Source organism: Ranitomeya variabilis, chromosome 4, assembly GCF_051348905.1.
Source record: "Ranitomeya variabilis isolate aRanVar5 chromosome 4, aRanVar5.hap1, whole genome shotgun sequence".
Classification (NCBI taxonomy): domain Eukaryota; kingdom Metazoa; phylum Chordata; class Amphibia; order Anura; family Dendrobatidae; genus Ranitomeya; species Ranitomeya variabilis.
The window spans coordinates 128,326,072-128,344,903 of NC_135235.1; positions in this window are offsets into that span (position 1 = coordinate 128,326,072).

Genomic DNA, 18,832 nt, shown 5'->3' on the forward strand with positions numbered 1-18,832 from the left:
TATTTTACCCATGGTCTGAATATTTCACAATGCGACAAATTTTCAACAATCCACCCGAGGGAGGCACCCGCAAAGGTAAGAAGCATTTAAGTAGGAGAAGAAAGGGGAAAAGCGCAGAGTAGAAAGAAAGAGAAACAAAGAGAAAACGAAACACATCGATAGTTACAATGGAGCCGAGGCTCAGTAAATTTGGCAACGTTAATAAGGGTTCTGGTAGCATACTACCCGCCTCAAGCATTTTTAATTACAGCAGGATCCTACCTTCCCATAGAGATGTAGACTTTAGGAGATGATTCACATTACGCAGGTCGAAGCAATGAGAGTCGCCTTATCGTGGCTGCTGGGCACACATGAATTGGCCAATTTATGCGCTAAGTATTCTCAATTTTTCATAGTTTCGAGTGCAGCAATGCTATTTAATGTTCATGCAGCGCCCCAGAGTCCTGGTCGTTGCAGTACTGTTGCTCCGCCACTAAGGGGGGCTATGGTACGTCTGATGGCACTGAAGGAGTTCATCTGACCAGGTATCACAGACACCAATACATTTCACAGTCCGGCCTCCAGAGGGAGCTAAGGGCACTATGCATTAGGCCACTCCTCACAGTCTGGTAAAACTGGGGGTTGGATAGGAAGTGAGATCAGAAAGCTGACGGGGTTGGAACCAGGCAACACCTTGTGGCAGAGGGTGTTGTAGGGGAAGATTCAGAGGGGTCCCTGTCAGGGGTGGGATCCTGACAGAGGCCTAGCGAACAGAGAGAACGTTACGGGACCGCGCCTGCACGATATAGCGGCGGTACCCTAAGAAAGGACAAGAAGTGAGGTATATTGTGCTGAGTGAGAAACGAGATCAACGCAACAAGGAGAAATACCAGTGGGAGTCGTGCTGTAAGATCGAGGCAACATCCTACTGAGGCGCGTAGCCGGTGGCCGGAACGCCGAGGAAGTATCAGGCTCCAAGCAATACTTCAAACCTACAGCAGGACAGTCAGCTATAGGCGGGCTGTCTCACACCAATCACCTATGAAGACATGGGGGCACACTAGGAGAAGGGCGACACTAGGGTCCAGGAAGAGCTCCGAGCCTACTCGTCATTCGGGTGCGTCCTAGCCATATCATCTGGGGGACGAAGAAGAACATCAGAATCCAGTTGTGAGGGAACACGAGAAACAGACGCAACAGTTGTGGGGACTATCCTGTGAGCACAGCAGGGGAGGACCGCAACACACAAGCGCTAGAAGGTAGGCACAGATTTCCACCTGCAAAGGGAACTCTGGAGGTGCCATCGGACCGGCCGGACTTGCGCAGCCTGGTTAACCGTAATCCGGACTGAGGATCCTGAAGCCTTCAGTAAAGAGGTAAAGAGACTGCAACCTGGTGTCCCCGTTATTTACTGTGACCAGCACTGCACCGCACTACCACCACCATCCACACCTTTCATTGGGCGCCCCTCAGCAGGGTCACGGACCGGGTCTAGCCACCGTGACAACCCCAGAGCAGAGACCCAGAGGCCCGGTACCGGGTACCCCTCGGCCCTGCGGCAGTGGGGGCGCTGCAAACTTGGCGTCACGAACAGGATCTACTTAAGCCTGAAGAATCAGGTCATGTGTGCCTTGGAACTGTGATTTCTTATACTTGGACTGTGACTTATTGCAAAGACTGTGCATTGCCACTTGCCGCCAAAAGTTCCCGCCAAAGCCGCCGCCATTACAGCGCTAAGGAGAGCGCAGGAGAAGAAGAGGGGCGTGAAGTGGGCGTAAACAAGCTGAAGAGCGCGAAAGACAATGGCCGCCCAGTCTAAGTATTTCTGTCCCTTGAGGTTGTGTCCGTCAGCAGCCGAGATCCGCCTCCTAATCCTTAATGGAGGGCGGAGGCAAAGAAAGCGAAACCGCCCACGAAGGAGAGAGCGGGAAAAGGACCAGGAAGAAGAAGTCAGCGACATGGAGGACGCCATGGCCAGCCGCCAGGAGCCGGAGCGTGGGGTCGGAGCCGAGGACTCCCCCAGCTACCAGGAGAGGCACCGCAGCCAGACCTCCACAGTTGACGGTGACCTCCTGCAGACCGGAGCGGACGAGCTGATCCACCATCTCCTGCAGACGCAGCTGAGCACTGAGGCCGGGTGGAAGAGGACCAACATCGGGAGCCTCACCAGACATCTGTCGGCAGCCTCATCTGGTCCGGAGCAAGAAAGAAGTTCCAGCGCTCCGAAGCCAGAAAGCGAGGCCCTACCGGAAAGCGAGGTGCTGCAAACGGAGAGGACAGCGCCGCAGCGCAAGGCCCTGCAACTAGCGTTCCAGACCCCAGCGGAGACGGAGCAGATCGGCACCGGAGGGACCGCATCTGAAGCAGGTATGAAGAACGACCCTGCCCCACCAGCAGAGGACCTGCTGATAGGCCCCGTCGCGGCACCCACTCTCCCTGGGACCTATAGACTCCGGCGCCTTACACCCTGGGATCGGGCCATGGGTATGGAGCACTTCTTAAAGGCCCCGATCTCGCTGATCAGCTTGCCGAGCGAGGTCTATGCAGAGCTACGGCCGCCAGAGCGAGAGTAAACCTCGATGCCATGGATATGTAAATAGTTAACTGCTTGTTTCCCTGCTTTTTGCTGCTTTAAACCCAACTAGGGTTAACTCTTAAAGGGATCCCTTAGTTTACCCAGGATCCCTATTGCTTTTTATTTCTGTTTCTGTTTTCCCTTTCTGCTCCTTTTAACCCCCTATTTGGAAAAGAACTGCTGGATCATGAACACTGCATGATTACAAACTCCTTGTAAATAATTTGCACCTTCTTAAAGGTGCCCTCTACTGGTTTTATAAAAGAAAGGACTCTTTGCGAAGACACTGGTCTTGGAACCAGCACCGGACTCCTTACTGCGAACAGACTTGCAGCTTGAGAAGTTGCACTACCTCATAGAGACTTGGTCCCCTCTTAAAGGGAATGTTCACATATTGCACTTATGAACAATGTTGCCTTAAGATGGTTAAATGGCAATAATGTCTTGAAAGAAGAAGTTAAATGTAGCTAACTAGTTGATTGTGAGAAATGTTTAATGATGTTGATAGAAGAATGAGGACAGAAAGTGAACCCGTACGGGGTTAGTCAGTGAGTCCTCCTAGGAGCCATACAGAGATGGCTCAGTAATCCTGAACTGAAAGATGGATGATAAGTTCTATACCGTGTATAGTAGTAGAAAGGCAGTAGGCCCGGGCAGAAAGGGGCGGTCCTGTAACAGAAAGGAGAGGCAGTAGGCCTGGAGCAGATAGGACAGGCGGTCCTGCAGATGTAAAGAAGGAGAATGCAGAAAAGTTGATTAGCCTTATAATGTTTTATAAGAAGGTCTTTAGTGGATTCAGCGAGTACGTCCTTAAAGGCAAAGTTAAATTATTGTTCAACAATTTGCACTTAGTAGAATACCCGGTTGGGTAAAAGAAGTTATTTATAGTATGTTACTTAAATATTTAACCATGTTTGTAACGTTCAAGTGTCTTCACCTCCCATAAAGGGAAGCTCTGTTAAAGTTTACTTGTTATTGCATTTCAAAAATTGTATGTGTTTTTGCTGACATGTATTGTTGTTTTCTTCCCAGTCCAGGAGTACTGGATTTAACCGGGGGGAAGTGCAGCGCCCCAGAGTCCTAGTCGTTGCAGTACTGTTGCTCCGCCACTAAGGGGGGCTATGGTATGTCTGATGGCACTGAAGGAGTTCATCTGACCAGGTATCACAGACACCAATACATTTCACAGTCTGGCCTCCAGGGGGAGCTAAGGGCACTATGCATTAGGCCACTCCTCACAGTCTGGTAAAACTGGGGGTTGGATAGGAAGTGAGATCAGAAAGCTGACGGGGTTGGAACCAGGCAACACCTTGTGGCAGAGGGTGTTGTAGGGGAAGATTCAGAGGGGTCCCTGTCAGGGGTGGGATCCTGACAGAGGCCTAGCGAACAGAGAGAACGTTACGGGACCGCGCCTGCACGATATAGCGGCGGTACCCTAAGAAAGGACAAGAAGTGAGGTATATTGTGCTGAGTGAGAAACGAGATCAACGCAACAAGGAGAAATACCAGTGGGAGTCGTGCTGTAAGATCGAGGCAACATCCTACTGAGGCGCGTAGCCGGTGGCCGGAACGCCGAGGAAGTATCAGGCTCCAAGCAATACTTCAAACCTACAGCAGGACAGTCAGCTATAGGCGGGCTGTCTCACACCAATCACCTATGAAGACATGGGGGGCACACTAGGAGAAGGGCGACACTAGGGTCCAGGAAGAGCTCCGAGCCTACTCGTCATACGGGTGCGTCCTAGCCATATCATCTGGGGGACGAAGAAGAACATCAGAATCCAGTTGTGAGGGAACACGAGAAACAGACACAACAGTTGTGGGGACTATCCCGTGAGCACAGCAGGGGAGGACCGCAACACACAAGCGCTAGAAGGTAGGCACAGATTTCCACCTGCAAAGGGAACTCTGGAGGTGCCATCGGACCGGCCGGACTTGAGCAGCCTGGTTAACCGTAATCCGGACTGAGGATCCTGAAGCCTTCAGTAAAGAGGTAAAGAGACTGCAACCTGGTGTCCTCGTAATTTACTGTGACCAGCACTGCACCGCACTACCACCACCATCCACACCTTTCATTGGGCGCCCCTCAGCAGGGTCACGGACCGGGTCTAGCCACCGTGACAACCCCAGAGCAGAGACCCAGAGGCCCGGTACCGGGTACCCCTCGGCCCTGCGGCAGTGGGGGCGCTGCATTCATATTTCATTATTGCATGCTATAGCGCTACAGAGTGCTACTTTATTTGTTCAACTTCAATACTGTCATAAGAAGTGTAAACTTGAGTTTGAAAAGTGAACAGTAGATGATTGGAATTGGGTGATTTGGAGCGTTGAGACAAAAGCCAATAAACTAGGCTCTAATGGGTGTAAATGGAAAATGGGGCTAACGAATTGGGAAATTGGAGGAATGTTAAAATCGGTGGAGGAAGCCTGATGATATGGGGTTGTTTTTACAACAAAATGTGTTGGATACTTGACCATAATCAATAATGGTCTCAATGCTGAGCTATATGTAAGTATCCTACAAGATGAGTTACTTTATACACTCAAGTACTATGGATATGAAAAGGATGACATAGTGTCGCAGCAGGACAATGACCTGAAGCATATATCTAGATTTGCAAATAAATAGTTCAATGACAATGAAGTAGAGGTGCTGGATTGGCCCCACAGTCCCCAAACCTCTATCCAATCAAACACTTGTGGGTAGAGTTGAAGAAAAAGCTTTATACATACCCAAGTGAGTCGACCAGTATGCACCAATTTGGGGAACGTGTTTAAGGGACCTGGGGTCAAATTTCGGTTGAGACATGCTTGATTCTGAATAAAAATAATAAAAATTGAAATTTAGATTTTAGGAGCAAAACAGTAACAATGCAGTGACATGACAAGAATCTGCATAACTAATCCTATGCAAAATAGTTGCAAGTCAAATTTATGTATCAGATAGCCAAGATGATTATCTATAAAATGTTGGTAGTCTCTTGTTTGAAGCAGTAGACGATGGTAAGATATGGAGCCTCAAAGTCAAAAGTTCAAAACATTCTTACCCTCGTCAGTGTTGCACTGTGTACTTACAATTGCTCATTTTACCTTTCTACTCAGTTAATTCTTCTGATTTCCATTAGGTCTATGACAACGCTAACTAGTTGAATCCTTCTAAGCTCTAAGTAGAAACAGAAAGTCTATTTAACCTGTGTGTGAGTCATGAGTCACCGCAAAAGTCCTTGGCAGGAGGGAGCAGCTTAGTCACAAGTTGAAGAGAGGGGTGATAAATGCCAGGAACAAGATACTTCCTGTTTCTTCATAAAGCAAAGAAAATAGAAAAATGTTGCTGGGGAGAAAAGCAAAATGAGCAATTGTAAGCATGCAGCGCTTTGTAATATGATGAATGCAACACATTAGGGCATAAAAACTATGATGGGAGTGTGTTATGACCCCAATGGCGAGGGTCTCAGAGGAACGAGGAAGTCTGCAGAATACAAAAATCCAGCTCATAGGGCAGTGGTAACTGGGTTGACCATATATCTACTCCTAACGCCAACACTAGAAGTAGCCGGGGATCATTCCTACGTTGATTCTAGATGACACGCGCCAGCCGGAGAATCTAGCTACCCCTAGTAGAGGAAAACAAAGACCTTTCTTGCCTCCAGAGAAGGGGACCCCAAAGCTGGATAGAAGCCCCCCACAAATAATGACGGTGAGGTAAGAGGAAATGACAAACACAGAAATGAACCAGGTTTAGCACAGAGAGGCCCGCTTACTAATAGCAGAATAAAGAAAGGTAACTTATATGGTCAACAAAAACCCTATCAAAATCCACACTGGAAATTCAAGAACCCCCGAACCGTCTAACGGTCCGGGGGGAGAACACCAGCTCCCCTAGAGCTTCCAGCAAAGGTCAGGATATAGATTTGGAACAAGCTGGACAAAAATACAAAACCAAAACAAATAGCAAAAAGCAAAAGGCAGACTTAGCTGATATAACTGGAACCAGGATCAGTAGACAAGAGCACAGCAGACTAGCTCTGATAACTACGTTGCCAGGCATAGAACTGAAGGTCCAGGGAGCTTATATAGCAACACCCCTAACTAACGACCCAGGTGCGGATAAAAGGAATGACAGAAAAACCAGAGTCAAAAAACTAGTAACCACTAGAGGGAGCAAAAAGCAAATTCACAACAGTACCCCCCCCCTTAGTGAGGGGTCACCGAACCCTCACCACGACCACCAGGGCGATCAGGATGAGCGGCATGAAAGGCACGAACTAAATCGGCCGCATGAACATCAGAGGCGACCACCCAGGAATTATCCTCCTGACCATAGCCCTTCCACTTGACCAGGTACTGAAGCCTCCGCCTGGAGAGGCGAGAATCCAAGATCTTCTCCACCACGTACTCCAACTCGCCCTCAACCAACACCGGAGCAGGAGGCTCAGCAGAAGGAACTACAGGCACAATGTACCGCCGCAACAAGGACCTATGAAATACATTGTGAATAGCAAACGACACAGGAAGATCCAGACGAAAAGATACAGGATTAAGGATTTCCAATATCTTGTAAGGCCCAATAAAACGAGGTTTAAATTTGGGAGAGGAGACCTTCATAGGAACAAAGCGGGAAGAAAGCCATACCAAATCCCCAACGCGTAGTCGGGGACCCACACCGCGGCGGCGGTTGGCAAAGCGCTGAGCCTTCTCCTGTGACAACTTCAAGTTGTCCACCACATGATTCCAGATCTGCTGCAACCTATCCACCACAGAATCCACCCCAGGACAGTCAGAAGGCTCCACATGACCCGAAGAAAAACGAGGATGGAAACCAGAGTTGCAGAAAAAAGGCGAAACCAAGGTGGCGGAACTAGCCCGATTATTAAGGGCAAACTCAGCCAACGGCAAGAATGTCACCCAATCGTCCTGATCAGCAGAGACAAAACACCTCAAATAAGCCTCCAAAGTCTGATTAGTTCGCTCCGTCTGTCCATTAGTCTGAGGATGGAAAGCAGACGAAAACGACAAATCAATGCCCATCCTACTACAAAAGGATCGCCAGAACCTGGAAACGAACTGGGATCCTCTGTCTGACACAATATTCTCAGGGATGCCGTGCAAACGAACCACGTTCTGAAAAAACACAGGAACCAGATCGGAAGAGGAAGGCAGCTTAGGCAAAGGAACCAAATGGACCATCTTGGAAAAGCGATCACATATCACCCAGATAACGGACATGCCCTGAGATAGCGGAAGATCAGAAATGAAATCCATGGAGATATGTGTCCAAGGTCTCTTCGGGACAGGCAAGGGCAAGAGCAAACCGCTGGCACGAGAACAGCAAGGCTTAGCTCGAGCACAAGTCCCACAGGACTGCACAAATGACCGCACATCCCTTGACAAGGAAGGCCACCAAAAGGACCTGGCCACCAGATCTCTGGTGCCAAAAATTCCCGGGTGACCTGCCAACACCGAGGAATGAACCTCGGAAATGACTCTGCTGGTCCACTTATCCGGGACAAACAGTCTGTCAGGTGGACAAGACTCAGGCCTATCAGCCTGAAATCTCTGCAACACACGTCGCAGATCCGGAGAAATAGCTGACAAGATAACTCCATCTTTAAGAATACCAACAGGATCAGCGACTCCAGGAGCATCAGGCACAAAGCTCCTAGAAAGAGCATCGGCCTTCACATTCTTTGAACCTGGTAAATACGAGACAACAAAATCAAAGCGGGAGAAAAACAATGACCAGCGGGCCTGTCTCGGATTAAGGCGTTTAGCAGACTCGAGATACATCAGATTTTTGTGATCAGTCAAGACCACCACACGATGCTTAGCACCCTCGAGCCAATGACGCCACTCCTCAAATGCCCATTTCATGGCCAACAACTCCCGATTGCCCACATCATAATTTCGCTCGGCAGGCGAAAACTTCCTAGAGAAAAAGGCACAAGGTTTCATAACAGAGCAACCAGGGCCTCTCTGCGACAAAACGGCCCCTGCCCCATTCTCTGAAGCATCCACCTCAACCTGAAAGGGAAGTGAGACGTCAGGCTGGCACAAAACAGGCGCCGAAGTAAACCGGCGTTTCAACTCCTGGAAAGCCTCCACGGCAGCAGGAGCCCAGTTAGCTACATCGGAGCCCTTCTTGGTCATATCCGTCAAAGGTTTCACAATGCTAGAAAAATTAGCGATAAAACGACGGTAGAAGTTAGCGAAGCCCAAGAACTTCTGAAGACTCTTAACTGACGAGGGCTGAGTCCAATCAAGAATAGCTCGGACCTTGACTGGGTCCATCTCCACAGCAGAAGGGGAAAAAATGAACCCCAAAAAGGGAACCTTCTGTACACCAAAGAGACACTTTGAGCCCTTGACAAACAAAGAATTTTCACGCAAAATTTTAAAGACCAACCTGACCTGCTCCACATGCGAATCCCAATTATCAGAAAAAACCAAAATATCATCCAGATAAACAATCAAAAATTTATCCAGATACTTCCGGAAAATGTCATGCATAAAGGACTGAAAAACTGAAGGCGCATTGGAGAGCCCAAAAGGCATCACCAAGTACTCAAAATGACCTTCGGGCGTATTGAATGCGGTTTTCCATTCATCACCTTGCTTAATGCGCACAAGGTTGTACGCACCACGAAGGTCTATCTTGGTGAACCACTTGGCACCCTTAATCCGGGCAAACAAGTCAGACAACAGCGGTAAAGGATACTGAAACTTGACAGTGATCTTATTTAAAAGCCGATAATCAATACAAGGTCTCAAAGATCCGTCCTTTTTTGCCACAAAAAAGAATCCCGCACCAAGAGGGGAAGAAGACGGACGAATATGTCCTTTCTCCAGAGACTCCTTGATATATGAACGCATAGCGGTATGTTCAGGTACCGACAGATTAAACAGTCTTCCCTTAGGAAATTTACTGCCTGGGATCAAATCTATAGCACAGTCACAGTCCCTATGAGGAGGCAGTGCACTGGACTCAGACTCACTGAAGACATCCTGATAATCAGACAAATACTCCGGAACTTCCGAAGGCGTAGAGGAAGCAATAGACACAGGCAGGGAATCCCCATGAATACCACGACAGCCCCAACTTGAGACTGACATAGCCTTCCAGTCCAGGACTGGATTATGGGTCTGTAACCATGGCAGCCCTAAAACAACCAAATCATGCATTTTATGTAAAACCAGGAAACGTATCACCTCGCGGTGTTCAGGAGTCATGCACATGGTAACCTGTGTCCAATACTGCGGTTTATTTGCTGCCAATGGTGTAGCATCAATACCCCTAAGAGGAATAGGATTTTCTAATGGTTCAAGAGTAAAACCACAGCGCTTAGCAAATGAGAGATCCATGAGACTCAGGGCAGCACCTGAATCTACAAACGCCATGACAGGATAAGATGACAGTGAGCAAATCAAAGTTACAGACAGAATAAATTTAGGTTGCAAATTACCAACGGTGACAGGACCAACAACCTTAGCTATACGTTTAGAGCATGCTGAGATAACATGTGTAGAATCACCACAGTAGTAGCACAAGCCATTCCGGCGTCTATGAATTTTCCGCTCATTTCTAGTCAGGATTCTATCACATTGCATTAAATCAGGTGTCTGTTCAGACAACACCATGAGGGAATTTGCGGTTTTTCTATCACATTGCACCGAATTAGGTGTCTGTTCAGACAACACCATGAGGGAATTTGCGGTTTTGCGCTCCCGCAACCGCCGGTCAATTTGAATAGCCAGTGCCATAGTATCATTCAGACCTGTGGGAATGGGAAAACCCACCATAACATTCTTAATGGCTTCAGAAAGGCCATTTCTAAAATTAGCGGCCAGTGCACACTCGTTCCAATGTGTCAGCACGGACCATTTCCGAAATTTTTGGCAATACACTTCAGCCTCGTCCTGCCCCTGAGACATAGCCAGCAAGGCCTTTTCTGCCTGAATCTCAAGATTGGGTTCCTCATAAAGTAAACCGAGCGCCAGAAAAAACGCATCAAGATCAGCCAATGCCGGATCTCCTGGCGCCAGCGAAAAAGCCCAATCCTGAGGGTCGCCCCGTAAGAACGAAATCACAATTTTTACTTGCTGAGCAGAATCTCCAGATGAACAGGGTCTCAGGGACAAAAACAATTTACAATTATTCACGAAATTCCTAAACTTAAACCTGTCTCCGGAAAACAGTTCAGGAATCGGTATTTTAGGTTCTGACCTAGGATTTCTGATAACATAATCTTGTATGCCCTGCACACGAGTAGCCAGCTGGTCCACACTTGTAATCAAGGTCTGGACATTCATGTCTGCAGCAAGCATAGCCACTCTGAGGTAAAGGGGAAAAAGAAAAAAAAACAAAAAAACTCAGAATCTTCTTTCTTATAATCCCTCTTCTGCAATGCATTAAACATTTAATACTGGCCTGGCAAACTGTTATGACCCCAATGGCGAGGGTCTCAGAGGAACGAGGAAGTCTGCAGAATACAAAAATCCAGCTCATAGGGCAGTGGTAACTGGGTTGACCATATATCTACTCCTAACGCCAACACTAGAAGTAGCCGGGGATCATTCCTACGTTGATTCTAGATGACACGTGCCAGCCGGAGAATCTAGCTACCCCTAGTAGAGGAAAACAAAGACCTTTCTTGCCTCCAGAGAAGGGGACCCCAAAGCTGGATAGAAGCCCCCCACAAATAATGACGGTGAGGTAAGAGGAAATGACAAACACAGAAATGAACCAGGTTTAGCACAGAGAGGCCCGCTTACTAATAGCAGAATAAAGAAAGGTAACTTATATGGTCAACAAAAACCCTATCAAAATCCACACTGGAAATTCAAGAACCCCCGAACCGTCTAACGGTCCGGGGGGAGAACACCAGCCCCCCTAGAGCTTCCAGCAAAGGTCAGGATATAGATTTGGAACAAGCTGGACAAAAATACAAAACCAAAACAAATAGCAAAAAGCAAAAGGCAGACTTAGCTGATATAACTGGAACCAGGATCAGTAGACAAGAGCACAGCAGACTAGCTCTGATAACTACGTTGCCAGGCATAGAACTGAAGGTCCAGGGAGCTTATATAGCAACACCCCTAACTAACGACCCAGGTGCGGATAAAAGGAATGACAGAAAAACCAGAGTCAAAAAACTAGTAACCACTAGAGGGAGCAAAAAGCAAATTCACAACAGGAGTGCTTCTTTAAAGAGCATCTGTCAATATGGAATTACTGTGCAAACCAAGTACAGGCACTCGGCGAATCATGACTAGTGTTGAGCGATACCTTCCGATACTCAAAGGTATCGGTATCGGATGGGATCGGCCGATATCCAAAAAATATCGGATATCGCCGATACCGATACCTGATACCAATGCAAGTCAATGGGACACAAGTATCGGAAGCTATCCTGGATGGTTCCCAGGGTCTGAAGGAGAGGAAACTCTCCTTCAGGCCCTGGGATCCATATTCATGTAAAAAATAAAGAATTAAAATAAAAAATATGGACATACTCACCCCTCCGGCGGCCCCTGGACCTTAGCGATGTAACCGGCAGCCTCCGTTCCTAAGAATGAGGAGTGAAGGACCTTCGATGACGTCGCGGCTTGTGATTGGTCGCGTGACCGCTCATGTGACCGCTCACGCGACCAATCACAAGCTGCGACGTCATTGCAGGTCCTAAACTCACTGCATTCTTAGGAACGGAGGCTGCCGGTTACATCGCTAAGGTCCAGGGGCCGCCGGAGGGGTGAGTATATCCATATTTTTTATTTTAATTCTTTATTTTTTACATGAATATGGATCCCAGGGCCTGAAGGAGAGTCTCCTCTCCTCCAGACCCTGGGAACCATACACTGGGAACTTCCGATTCCGATTTCCGATATCACAAAAATATCGGAACTCGGTATCGGAATTCCGATACAGCAAATATCGGCCGATACCCGATACTTGCAGTATCGGAATGCTCAACACTAATCATGACGTGTCCAAACTATTCCCAGTTGCTTAATTTTTGCCTGTTTGACAGCCCGGAATTGATAGAGACAGAGAAGGCAGAGATATATGTAGAACAAGCAGGTGGGAACCTGCACTCAAATGTCTGCCAACACCAAGGGTGCACTGACTGCCTGCACTTGGTTTGAACAGTCTGTGATGCCAGAGTCCCTTTACATACAATCTTCTTTGATTGTTGGGAGAAACATCATTGCTGTCTATATACTTTGACTGTGTCCTATGTATCAGTAAATGTTGCTAGGAGCATTATTTACATTAGTTGATCTTGCTGCATATAATGATTTTTTACAGCAGTTGAATCTTGAATCAGTCATGATTAAAGAACAGTGGCCAATGATCATTACACTCTCATGTAATTACACTAGTCATGACAATAAGGGGCCCGAATGCTTCACCATTGGCAGCAGGTTTTTTTTATGTTCTATATTATATATTATATTATATCAAAATGAGTATGACCAACAACAACAGGGTCCATACAACTGTTAATATGCCTGGTACTGCCAGTGAGCCCTGTTCATTCAAAATAGACCACCAGTTAAAAAGCACCAAAAAACCCTTTAAGAGGAATTACTTTGACTAGAATTATTTTTTTCTATGTAAAGCTGTCAAAAGAGCAGTTGTGCAAGTAAAAGATACAAGGCAGATGTTCAGGAAGTAAGGGCTCAACAGAAATCTATTTCAATGTTATCATTAGTTCTAGCACTGAAAAGCCCTTCAAATATATCAACATTTGATTCTCAAACTGCCCATTTGCTGTAAAGTTACACTCGACTCTAACCCCACTGCAATTAAATATTGCATAGTAGCCCAGAAATAATTCACCAAATTCTAACATTGAATTATACTATTCTTTCTTTCTGGACTTATTCTGTATATTATACTGATACAACAAAACCACAGAAGATGTATATATAGTCAGGTGAATATATAGTGGTGTGAAAAATTGTTTGTTCCTTTCTGATTTCTTATTCTTTTGCATATTTGTCACACTTAAAAGTTTCAAATCAAAATAAATAAATATATTTAATAAAATAAATGTAAATATTAGACAAAGATACGTAACACAAGTAAACAGAAAATGCTGTTTTAAACGAAGATCTTTATTATTAACCCCTTCATGACCCAGCCTATTTTGACCTTAATGACCTGCCCATTTTTTGCAATTCTGACCAGTGTCCCTTTATGAGGTAATAACTCAGCAACGCTTCAACGGATCCTAGCGATGAGAATGTTTTTTCGTGACATATTGGGCTTCATGTTAGTAGTAAATTTAGGTCGATAATTTCTGCGTTTATTTGTGAAAAAAAAACGGAAATTTGGCGAAAATTTAGAAAATTTTGCAATTTTCACATTTTTAATTTTTATTCTGTTAAACCAGAGAGTTATATGACACAAAATAGTTAATAAATAACATTTCCCACATGTCTACTTTACATCAGCACAATTTTGGAAACAAAATTTTTTTTTTGCTAGGAAGTTATAAGGGTTAAAATTTGACCAGTGATTTCTCATTTTTACAACAAAATTTACAAAACCATTTTTTTAGGGACCACCTCACATTTGAAGAAAGTTTGAGGGTTCTATATGGCTGAAAATACCCAAAAGTGACACCATTCTAAAAACTGCACCCCTCAAGGTGCTCAAAACCACATTCAAGAAGTTTATTAACCCTTCAGGTGTTTCACAGCAGCAGAAGCAACATGGAAGGAAAAAAATGAACATTTAACTTTTTAGTCACAAAAATGATCTTTTAGCAACAATTTTTTTATTTTCCCAAGGGTAAAAGGAGAAACTGGACCACGGACGTTGTTGTCCAATTTGTCCTGAGTACGCTGATACCTCATATGTGGGGGTAAACCACTGTTTGGGCGCACGGCAGGGCTCGGAAGGGAAGGAGCGCCATTTGACTTTTTGAATGAAAAATTGGCTCCAATCTTTAGCGGACACCATGTCGCGTTTGGAGAGCCCCCGTGTGCCTAAACATTGGAGCTCCCCCACAAGTGACCCCATTTTGGAAACTAGACGCCCCAAGGAATTTATGTAGATGCATAGTGAGCACTTTAAACCCCCAGGTGCTTCACAAATTGATCCGTAAAAATGAAAAAGTACTTTTTTTCACAAAAAAATTATTTTAGCCTCAATTTTTTAATTTTCACATGGGCAACAGGATAAAATGGATCCTAAAATGTGTTGGGCAATTTATCCTGAGTACACTGATACCTCACATGTGGGGGTAAACCACTGTTTGGGCACATGGTAAGTCTCGGAAGGGAAAGAGCGCCATTTGACTTTTTGAATGAAAAATTATCTCCATCGTTAGCGGACACCATGTCGCGTTTGGAGAGCCCCTGTGTGCCTAAACATTGGAGCTCCCCCACAAGTGACCCCATTTTGGAAACTAGACCCCCCAAGGAACTTATCTATATGCATAGTGAGCACTTTAAACCAACAAGTGCTTCACAGAAGTTTATAACGCAGAGCCGTGAAAATAAAAAATAATTTTTCTTTCCTCAAAAATGATTTTTAGCCCAGAATTTTTTATTTTCCCAAGGGTAACAGGAGAAATTGGACTGCAAATGTTGTTGTCCAGTTTGTCCTGAGTACGATGATACCCTATATGTGGGGGTAAACCACTGTTTGGGTGCACGGCAGGGCTTGGAAGGGAAGGCACGCCATTTGGCTTTTTGAATGGAAAATTAGCTCCAATCATTAGCGGACACCATGTCGCGTTTGGAGAGCCCCTGTGTGCCTAAACATTGGAGCTCCCCCACAAGTGACCCTATTTTGGAAACTAGACACCCCAAGGAACATATCTAGATGCATGGTGAGCACTTTAAACCCTCAGGTGCTTCACAAATTGATCCATAAAAATGAAAAAGTACTTTTTTTTCACAAAAATATTCTTTTAGCCTCAATTTTTTCATTTTCACATAAGCAACAGGATAAAATGGATCATAAAATTTGTTGGGCAATTTCTCCTGAGTACGCCGATACCTCATATGTGGGGGTAAACCACTGTTTGGGCGCACGGCAAGGCTCGGATGGGAAGGCGTGCCATTTGACTTTTTGAATGGAAAATTAGCTCCATTCGTTAGCGGACACCATGTTGCGTTTGGAGAGCCCCTGTGTGCCTAAACATTGGAGCTCCCCCACAAGGGACCCCATTTTGAAAACTAGACCCCCAAGGAACTTATCTAGATGCATAGTGAGCACTTTAAACCCCCAGGTGCTTCACTGAAGTTTATAACGCAGAGCCGTGAAAATAAAAAATAATTCTTCTTTCCTCAAAAATGATTTTTTAGCCCGGAATTTTTTATTTTCCCAAGGGTAACAGGAGAAATTGGACCGCAAATGTTGGTGTCCAGTTTGTCCTGAGTACGCTGATACCCCATATGTGGGGGTAAACCACTGTTTGGGCGCACGGCAGGGCTCAGAAAGGAAGGCACGCCATTTGGCTTTTTGAATGGAAAATAAGCTCCAATCATTAGCGGACACCATGTCGTGTTTGGAGAGCCCCTGTGTGCTTAAACATTGGAGCTCCCCCACAAGTGACCCCATTTTGGAAACTAGACCTCCGAAGGAACTAATCTAGATGTGTGATGAGCACTTTGAACCCCCAAGTGCTTCACAGAAGTTTATAACGCAGAGCCTTGAAAATAATAAATAAGTTTTCTTTCCTCAAAAATAATTTTTTAGCCCAGAATTTTCCCAAGGGTAACAGGAGAAATTGGACCCCAAAAGTTGTTGTCAGTTTCTCCTGAGTACGCTGATACCCCATATGTGGGGGTAAACCACTGTTTGGGCACACGTCGGGGTTCGGAAGGGAAGTAGTGACGTTTTGAAATGCAGACTTTGATGGAATGCTCTGCAGGCATCACGTTGCGTTTGCAGAGCCCCTGATGTGCCTAAACAGTAGAAACCCCCCACAAGTGACCCCATTTTGGAAACTAGACCCTCGAAGGAACTTTTCTAGATGTGTGGTGAGCACTTTGAACCCCCAAGTGCTTCACAGAAGTTTATAACGCAGAGCCGTGAAAATAATAAATACGTTTTCTTTCCTCAAAAATATTTTTTAGCCCAGAATTTTTTATTTTTCCAAGGGTAACAGGAGAAATTTGACCCCAAAAGTTGTTGTCCAGTTTCTCCTGTGTACGCTGATACCCCATATGTGAGGGTAAACCACTGTTTGGGCACATGCCGGGGCTCGGAAGTGAAGTAGTCACGTTTTGAAATGCAGACTTTGATGGAATGCTCTGCAGGCGTCACGTTGCATTTGCAGAGCCCCTGATGTGCCTAATCAATAGAAACCCCCCACAAGTGACCCCATTTTGGAAACTAGACCCCCAAAGGAACTTATCTAGATGTGTGGTGAGCACTTTGAACCCCCAAGTGCTTCACAGAAGTTTATAAGTTTCTTTCCTCAAAAATAATTTTTTAGCCCGCAGTTTTTTATTTTCCCAAGAGTTACAGGAGAAATTGGACCCCAAAAGTTGTTGTCCAGTTTCTCCCGAGCACGCTGGTACCCCATATGTGGGGGTAAACCACTGTTTGGGCACACATCCGGGCTCGGAAGGGAGATAGCACCATTTGACTTTTTCAATGCAAGATTGGCTGGAATCAATGGTGGCGCCATGTCGCGTTTGGAGACCCCCTGATGTGCCTAAACAGTGAAAACCCCACAATTCTAACTCAAACACTAACTCCAACACACCCCTAACCCTAATTCCAACCCTAACTCTAATTCCAACCCTAACCCTAAGGCTATGTGCCCACGTTGCGGATTTGTGTGCGGATTTTTCAGCACCGTTTTTGAAAAATCTGCAGGTAAAACGCACTGCGCTTTATCTACGGATTTACCGCGGATTCCTATTATGGAGCAGGTGTAAAACGCTGCGGAATCCGCACAAAGAATTGACATGCTGCGGAAAATACAACGCAGCGTTTCCGCGCTGTATTTTCCGCACCATGGGCACAGCGGATTTTGTTTTCCATAGGTTTACGTGGTGCTGTAAACGTGATGGAAAACTGCTACCAATCCACAGCGACCAATCCGCTGCAGATCCGCAGCCAAATCCGCACCGTGTGCACATAGCCTAATTCTAACCCTAATTCCAACCCGAGCCCTAATTGTAACCCTAACCCTAATTGCAACCCTAACTCTAATTCTAACCCGAATTCTAACCCTAACCCTAATTCTATCCCTAGCCCTAAGTGCAACCCTAGCCCTAAGTGCAACCCTAGCCCTAAGTGCAACCCTAAGTGCAACCCTATCCCTAAGTGCAACCCTAAGTGCAACCCTAACCCTAAGTGCAACCCTAACCCTAAGTGCAACCCTAACCCTAAGTGCAACCCTAACCCTAAGTGCAACCCTATCCCTAAGTGCAACCCTATCCCTAAGTGCAACCCTATCTCTAAGTGCAACCCTAACCCTAAGTGCAACCCTATCCCTAAGTGCAACCCTATCCCTAAGTGCAACCCTATCCCTAAGTGCAACCCTAAGTGAAACCCTAACCCTAAGGGCAACCCTAACCCTAAGTGCAACCCTAAGTGCAACCCTAGCCCTAAGTGCAACCCTAGCCCTAAGTGCAACCCTAGCCCTAAGTGCAACCCTAACCCTACCACTAACCCTACCCCTAACCCTACCCCTAACCCTACCCCTAACCCTACCCCTAACCCTAATGGAAAAACAAAAATAAATATAATTTCTGTATTTTATTACTGTCCCTACCTATGGGGGTGATAAAGGGGGGGTTTATTTACTATTTTTTTTTATTTTGATCGCTGTGATAGAACCTATCACAGCGATCAAAATGTACAGGGAACGAATCTGCCGGCCGGCAGATTCGGCGGGCGCACTGCGCATGCGCCTGCCATTTTCCAAGATGGCGGCGCCCATGGGAGAAGACGGAGGACACCGGGAGGGACACCGGGACTAGGTAAGTATGGGGGGGTGCGATCGGACAGCGGGAGGTGACGGAGGGGAGGACGGGGGAGGGGCGGAGGGGAGAGGAAGGCGTTTAGAACAGGACAGAGGGGTAGGGAACACTGACGGCGGCTGCAGATCGCCGCCGCCAGTCGTGGGGGGGCCAGATCGGGGTCTCCAGCCATGGCCGATGCTATTGCAGCATTGGCCATGGCTGGATTGTAATATTTCACCAATTTTCATAGGTGAATTATTACAGATTGCTCTGATTGGCTGTTTCACTTTCAACAGCCAATCAGAGCGATCGTAGCCAACGGGGGGGCGAAGCCGCCCCCCCTGG